Here is an 8,942-nt window from a genome sequence, read left to right as displayed (position 1 = left end):
CTTGAGCTGTTCTGCCCTGTCTCCTACTTCTAGACCTTGGACCTCTGGACTGTTCATTGGTGAAGATGAAGTAGACGCTTATTCCTGATAACATGGTGATTGGTGCCCCAGTCGACTCCATTCAGAAATTAGAGGGGAGCTGTTTTTAAAGTCCCAGAGAAATTGCAGTGTCTGTTCTTTGAGGGGAAGATACTGACTGAGCATCCTTCCCTGTCTGAGGGGTGTGTGTGTGCGTGTGTATGTAGAGGTCACAGAAAGCTGCTGGAATGGAGAAGGTCTTGGGTCCAAGTGCCAAGTGGGTCAGAGGAGTAGGGAAAGGACTTTGGGGCTTTGCAGCTGTGAGATGTGGCTCTCACCACTGTTGTTACAGTGGCAGCAGGCAAGGGATTGCCTCAAATATGCTGCTCAGAAGCCAAAGGGGCTTCTTGCCAGACAGGCTGCTGCTGGGCAAGGCGAGAAGAGCTGTGAAATGTACCCCCCGCTGGCAGTGGGCCTGGTGGTTGCAGAAGGGCAGGCTTCATGCACAAAGCAAAGGAGCTCCGGCCATGATTTCTGGGTGGACCACTTCTGGCAGCTCTTCCCTGGAGCTCAATCCACAGGAATGACTAGATGATGTAGACTCTCAAGTCCTCCATGAAAACAGATGTACTATTAATACATTCACAAATAAAATAAATTTATGAATGAGATTGCCAAGAAATTGACATCCACATAGTTATCTCTTTTTTTTCCAGTAACTGTGTAAAATACTCCATGGTGTTTTTGAAAACTTTAGGACTTTGTGTAATGTTAAATTAAGACTCCAAGCTTTAGAAACTAGCTCGCTTGAAATTCTTCAGGTATCATTGTGAGGAATGCAAATGAAGACACATCTCAAGAGAATGGAAAGGGTGGACCCTGCTGATTCCTAGCACATGGCTCTACACATTCACCTTCTGTTGTGGGCTGATTGTGTCCACCTCCAAAGTCAGATGTTGAAGTCTTCACATCCAGCACCTTACAAATGACTATATTTGGAACAAGGTCTTTAAAGAGGTAATTAAGTCAAAGTGAAGTTATTGGTGGGGGGCCTAATCCTATGTGAGTGGTGTCCTTATTAGAAGAGGAAATTTGGATACAGTCGTGTACAGAGGAAAGGCCATGTGAAGACAGAGAGAGAAGATCGCCATCAGTGGGAGGAGTCTCAGAAGAAGCCAACACGGCCGACACCTTGATCTTGGACTCCTAGCCTTCAGCACTGTGAGAAAATATTTTTCTGTTGTTTAAGCCACCCAGTTTATGGTATATGGTATCTTGGTAAGGCAGCCCTAGCAAACTGGTACAACTACCAATTCAGTTGAGAGTGATATGAAATGGGCTACAAATCTTAGCCCAGAGTCTTCCTTCACCCCATATGTAAAAGAAAATATGATTAGAATGTATTCTTTCAGCCCATCCAGCAAAGCAAACAAGCAGATCAAGGAATATTAGCCGAAGAGTATTATTCTCAGTAAAGAAGAGCAGCTAGACTATGATCCATCAGCTAGTCCTCTGAACACTTCCCTCTCCCTCCTCCTTTCCCATCCTTCTCCCTTCCCTTCATCCCTCTACCCACATCATCTTGGTGGGAGGGAATAGTCCACATTCACTGGAGAACTGAAGGGGGCCTGTGTGGCTGGAGAGCTGAGAGCAACGGAGACTGACATGCAACAAGGTTGGAGATGTGAGCAGGGAATAGATGAGTGTGGACTAGGACAAGAATTTGTATCTTAATCCTGATAGCAACAGAAAACCATTAAGGGATTTTTAATTTATCAGGTAACATAATCAAATTTGTATTTGAAAGGATCGCTCTATCTGTGGTGTGGACAATGGATTAAAGGATGCATAGGGTAAATCCAGGCGTATGCATTTCTGTGGGATTGCTACAAGCCAGGCTTTGGCAGTGGAGATGGAAAAAAATGGATTCCAGAATTAAGAGGTTCACTTAACACCCATTAGGATGGCCACTACCAAAGAACCAGAGAATCATAAATGTTGTTTAAGGATGTGAAGAAATTGGAACCCTGTGCACTGCTAGTGGGAATGTTAAATGGTGCAGCCACTATGGAAAAAGAGTGTAGCAATTTATAAAAATAAAAGTTAAATATAGAATTATTACATGATCCAACGATTCCATTTCTAGGTATGTGTGCAAAAGAATTGAAAACTAGGGATCAAAGAGATATTTGTGCACCCATGTTCATAGCAGCATTATTCTCAGTACCCAAAGGCGGGAGCAACCCAAGCATCCATTAACAGATAAATGGATAAACAAAATATGGTATATATATACAATGGAATATTATTCAGTCTGGAAAAGAAAAGTAATTCTGACACATGCTACAGTATGGATGAACCTTGAGGTCATTAGGCTAAGGAAGATAAGACAGTCACAAAAGGACAGATACTGTATAATTTCACTTATATGAGGTGCCTAGGGTTGTCAAAGTCATAGAGATAGAAAATGGAATGGCAGTTTTCAGTGGCTGGGGGGAATAGGGAATGGAATGTTATTGTTTAATGGGTATGGAGTTTCAGTTTTGCATGAAAAAGTTCTAGAGATTGGTTGCATAGGAATGTGAATGTACTTACTATTGAACTTTAAAATGGTTAAGGTGGTAAATTTTATGTTATGTGTATTTTACCACAATAAAAATTCATCTGAAAAAAACCCCAAAACAATTAGGAGGTAAGATGGAAATCACCTGGTCATGGGTTGGATATGGGGTGATAGAGGAGTATCAAGGACAGCTTCTAGGTTTCTGACTTGCATAATGGCTAAAAAGTGGTGTTACTCACTGATGTAGCAGACAAGATTATTGGACCCAAATCATAAATTCCATCTGGACATCTTGACTTTGAGATGCATTTGAGACATTCACATGGTGATGTGGAGTCGGCGTCTGGATATACGAATATGGAGCTTAGAGGAGCAGCACAGGGTCTAGCTACAAAGGTCACTGTGTTACGTGTGAGTGGGAATGTGGGGCAAGGGCTTCAAGGAAGGGAGGCCAATCAGAATCAGTTAATCAGGAGGTCGTTTAGTATCTGATGAACTAAGTAATGATAGAGAGAAAAGAACTTCAGAGATACTTGTGATGTAGAATTACAAAAATATAGGGACCAGTTGGAGTGGGGGATCCATTTGAGGGTCATAGTTAACTCCTTCAAGTTTCTAATTTTTGGAATTGGGTAGATGGTGAGGTCATTAACTAAACTCAGAAATTTAGGAGGCAGAAAAGAGGTAGGAAGGCATCATAAGTTTCAAATCTGTTGAATGAAACTATCCAAGTTGAGTCATGTAATAGGCAGTCAGATAGTATGTCTGGGTCTCTGTCAGGAGCTCTGTCCTGGGGAGACAGATCTGGAAGTCAACTGTGTACAAGTGAGAGTAGAAGTAGATTCTGAGAATGAGCAGTACAGGCCAAGAGAGCAGGCACAGTACAAAATAAGAAGGCTAATACAGAACGCTGGGGGCACTAACAGATCAGGCAGAAGAGAAGGAAACCCAAAAAGAACATCAAATGATAGGAGAATGAGGAGAGAGTATTGTTACGGAATCCAGGGGTAAAGTTAGGAAGGGAGGGGCTGCTAACTGCTGTGACAGTGGCTGCAGCAAGGCCAGTGAGATTAGGACTGAGAAATGTCACTAGACTGGTCAATAAAGATGCCCTTGGTGGATGTGAATAAGAAGAGTCTCAGGAAAGTGGCTAAAGGACTGGAAGGGTTTTAAGTGGATGGGGAAATGGACGTGCAGTAAAGAAATGGAGATAGTGTCTGTAGATTACTCTTTGTAGAGATTGGCCAGAAGAAGACGAGAGAATGGGGGAATTGGCTAGAGGAAGACACTGACTTAAAGGATGGTTTTTATTAATTGGAAAGGGATGAGAAAATTTTGTAGATTGAGAGGAAGGGGCCATTGAAAAAAAGCTTAAAATATGGGAGGAAAAGGCATGGAGAGGCCCAAAGAATGTTGGAAAAGATAAAATTGATGCACAGAAAGGGGAATGTATAGTCCTCAACCATGACAGGGAATGAGGTTGGGAGAAGCATAACTATGGATAGTTCTGGTGATGGTGAGGAAGAGCAGGACGTTGAGGAGATTCATGCTTGGTAGCCTCTTTTCCTGTGAAGTAAGACTGAAGCTCATCTTCTGAGAGCAGCAAATAAGGGATGGGATAAGAGGTTCTAATATAAGGATGAAATGTTGAAATATTGGGTGAAGTGCAAGAGAAAGTTCACTAGCTCAGGCCAAGGAATTGCTGGGTGGTCCTACAGTCTGCAAAGCTTGAAACCATAAGCTGTACCGGTTGATATTATGGTAAAATCTTTTCCAAACGTGATCCATGGTCTGGGGAGAGGAGCACAGAAAACAGATGGTCTGTGAATTAAGGTATTTGAAGGGCAGGTGCAAGGAAAAAGTTTAAGTGGGTGAAGGAATTATAGACGGTAGTCAGTGAGGAGTTGAAGTAGTCATGGCTTGTTGGGTCAATCCTGGGAGCAGGAAATTAAGCTAGGAGGAGAAAAGTGAGAAGTCAATCCATATGAAATCGGAGTGAAATCTAAATACAAAGGTATTCAGAGTTAGGGATTTGAGGGCTGGTGGGATAGTATTTTGTGGTCAGAATGTGACATTTTGGAGTATAAGATTTTGGAGATGGAACAGCACCAGAAGAAGAAAAGATTGTGGTGGCAGAAAGGATTATTCAAGTAAAGTGTGGTTAAAAGTCATTGAAAAAAAAAAAAAAGGAAGAGGTTCTTTTTTTTTTAACCATCTTTATTGGAGTATAATTGCTTTACAATGGTGTGTTATTTTCTGCTTTATAACAAAGTGACTCAGCTATACCTATACATATATCCCTAGAAGAGGTTCATTTTTATCACAATTTACTATGAAAAATAAGACAAGGTGAAATATCCATGAGAAGTGACCAGTCAGGGCTGGGATTGCAGAAGATGTACTTAATGATGATTAATTATGAGAGATTTTTCCCCTGAGGAAAAGGCGTTTGCTTGCTTATTTATTTTTGTGCATGCTTATTTAAATAAAAGGAATAGACAGTCTGGTTTTTCCATTTCTAATGTCAAATAAATCCCTAGGAGCTGGAGAAAAGGCAACACAGATGTGATTCCTGCTCTAAGTAATGAATTCTCCCTTAATGCCACCAAATTGCAAATGAGTCATGACACACTCATGATTATTTCTTTAATGAAAATGTGACATTGACATTCCCAATGACATAGTAAACTTCTGTTTGCTGATACAGCCGTTCTTTCATTAACCTTTTCACACATGCCATAGGATCCATTTTCAGTTCATCAAAGCTTTATATTCAAATCCCTCATAAATATTATATAAATATAAACGGACTTGGAGAGTTTTCCTTTCAGCAAGTGAGAGAAGAAAGTAGAAGGCTCTACCTCCCAGTTCTACAAGCACCAAATCCACCAAAAACAGGATTGATGGCTGAAACAAATTGAAATCTTGAATGACAGTTGTCATGGAGAATTTGAAATCCCTATAAAATTCTCTTAGTGAACTGCTGTTACCTAACTAGCTCAGAGTTAGCCTTTATGTTTTACACTATTTTCTATTTGCTTGTCTTGAGAAGGAAGTTGATAGAGACAGAGAAAAGAGGTGAGATAACTTGAAAAATACTTATTCAGGTTAAGAAAAGTCTATGAGGCCGATCTATTTGGTTTCTAAGACTCAATTCTCTCCCTTTTTTAATTTTTATTTTTTGTGTGACTTTTTTTTTTTTTTTTTTTTTTTTTTTTTTTTTTTTTTGCGGTAGGCGGGCCTCTCACTGTTGTGGCCTCTCCCCTTGCAGAGCACAGGCTCCGGATGCGCAGGCTCAGCAGCCATGGCTCACGGGCCTAGCCGCTCTGCGGCATGTGGGATCTTCCCAGACCGGGGCACGAACCCGTGTCCCCTGCATCGGCAGGCGGACTCTCAACCACTGCGCCACCAGGGAAGCCCTGTGTGACTTTTTTAAACCATTTTTTATTGAAGTATGGTTTATTTACAGTATCGTGTTAGTTTCAGGTATACAGCAAAGTGATTCAGTTATATATATATATTATATTCAAATATATATGTAAATATATATATATACATATATATATATTCTTTTTCAGATTCTTTTCCATTATAGATTATTACAAGATATTGAATACAGTTCCCTGTGCTATGCAGTAGGTCCTTGTTGTTTATTTATTTTATATATAGTAATGTGTATATGTTAATCCCAAGCTCCTAATTTATTCCCTTTCCCCCACCTACTATCCCCTTTGGTAATGGTAAGTTTGTTTTCTATGTCTGTGAGTCTATTTTGTAAATAAGTTCATTTATATCATTTTTAAAGATTCCACATATAAGTGATATCATATAATATTTGTCTTTGTCTGAGTTACTTCACTTAATATGATAATCTCTAGGTCCATCCATGTTGCTGCAAATGGCATTATTTAATTCTTTTTTACAGCTAAGTAACAGTCCATTGTATATATATATACCACATCTTCTTTATCCATTCCTCTGTTGATGGACATTTAGGTTACTTCCATGTCTCGGCTATTGTAAATAGTGCTGCAATGAACATAGGGGTGCATGTACCTTTTCGAATTAGTTCCTGAGACTTGATTTTCTCACTTTTAAGTGATTTCTTAAACAAATCAGGTCCCAGGCTGTGCTCTGTGAATTGTCCATCAGGAGCATTCCAAATTACTTACAGTGCAGTTTTCATCTTCAGAGCTGTCTTAAACTGCTGCATAGAAAAAGCCAAAGCAAATCTACCTGAGCATGGCCTCTGTCAGCTGGTGAGGCATTGAGAGGGCCAGGGTGCTAATGAAACATGCATTTCTCAGGCTTAATTTTAAAGGGCCAGAAAATAACCTGCTCTTGTTTTCTTCTGTGTGGTTTCATGTTATACACTGTCAGTGATGCTGTTGTCAGAAAGTTAATTGTGCTGGTCTGGATCAAAGAACTTAGTCAAACCGTGTGGGCAGAAGGAACACTGGAGAGCCACTGAAATGTTATTGGACAGAGCCAGAGATGAGGGGTGCACAGCAAGCAAGATTGTTCAGCTGACTCATGGGCTGCCAAGGGGACAGGTTCACCCAGCACAGATTCTGCAAGCTAAGTGGAACCTCCCTCCCTGCACCTCCCCCAGGTATCTGGGAGTCTTGAATCCTTTCAAATGGACTCATGTTCCTTATATCCATACTGATATTTCCTGAAGCTGGCTGTTATTCTCATGTACCCCAGGCCACTGTTCAACGTCAAAGCATATAGATCTGCTTTGAATCAACAACACAGATTGTCTAACCTTGAGTACCTGATCTTTTTCTGGTCTAATCCCTGCCAAAAGCTTGGTTGCAAGAAATCGTAATTATAATGGAACATTTGCGGATGTTGCAATCCACCCACTGCTCCAGATATAAAACGTTTTTCCCTTGGATGAAGAAGACCGTCTACCTCCACCTTTATTATCAGCCTTTGTTGAAGTGCTTTAACCGGATTGCACTTCAGAATTTGAGCTTCTCTCTTTGGCACAGCAAAGGAAACCATAAACAAAGTGAAAAGACAACCTACAGACTGGGAGAAAATATTTGCAAGCGATGTTCCCAACAAGGGATTAATTTCCAAAATATACAAACAGCTCATACAGCTTAACATTAAAAAAAAAGAAAGAAACCCAGTCCAAAAAGGGGCAGAAGACCTAAATAGACATTTCTCCAAAGAAGACAAGCAGATGACCAACAGGCACATGAAAATATACTCAATATCACTAATTATTAGAGAAATGCAAATCAAAACTACAATGAGGCATCACCTCACACTGGTCAGAATGGCCATAATTAAAAAGTCTACAAATAATAAATGCTGGAGAGAGTGTGGAAAAAAGGGAACCTTCTTGCACTGTTGGTGGGAATGTAAATTGATACAGCCACTATGGAGAACAGTATGAAGGGTCCTTAAAAAACTAAAAATAGAACTACCATATGATCCTGCAATCACACTCCTGGGCATATATCCAGACAAAACTATAATTCAAAAAAATACATGCACCAACATTCATTGCAGCATTATTTACAGTAGCCAAGACATGGAAGCAACCTAAATGTCCATTAACAAATGAATGCATAAAGAAGTGGTATATATACACGATGGAATATTACTCAACCATTAAAAAGAATGAAATAATGCCATTTGCAGCAACATGGATAGACATAGAGATTATCATATTAAATGAAGTAAGTCAGACAGAGAAAGACAAATACCATATGGTATCACTTATATATGGAATCTAAAAAAATGGTATGAATGAATTTATTTACAAAACAGAAATAGACTCACAGATAGAAAACAAACTCTTGGTTGCCAAAGGGGATAGTGCAGGGGCAGAGGTATTGTGGGGCAGGGAGAGGTAAACTAGAGTTTGGGATTAATATATACATACTATTGTGTATAAAACAGATAACTAACAAGGACCTACTGTATAGCACAGGGAACTATACTCAATATCTTGTAATAACCTATAATGGAAAAGAATCTGAAAAAGAGTCTCTCTCTCTCTCTCTCATATATATATATATATATATAATCACTTTGCTGTACACCTGAAACTAACACAACAGTGTAAATTAACTAAACTTCAATTTTTAAAAATGGTTAAAAGAAAGAATTTGAACTGCTCTTGGCTTGCAGTGCAGGCTTTCATCAGCCACAGCTGATGATTTTACTATGAGATATGTTCGAGAGCCTTCTCTACCACACCCCACAATGTCCCCTTTCTGAGATTCCACAGGTGACGTCGCTCTCTGGTCTCACTACCAGGAAAAACCATGTTACTCCTGGGTAGTTGGCTTGCTTTCCCCTTAAAGGCATGACTCATCTTGTAACATGTCTTTTGTTCTTT

This window comes from Mesoplodon bidens (genome assembly GCF_964165515.1).
Source record: "Mesoplodon bidens genome assembly, chromosome: 1".
NCBI classification, from domain to species: Eukaryota; Metazoa; Chordata; class Mammalia; order Artiodactyla; family Ziphiidae; genus Mesoplodon; species Mesoplodon bidens.
This window is presented reverse-complemented; position numbering follows the sequence as displayed.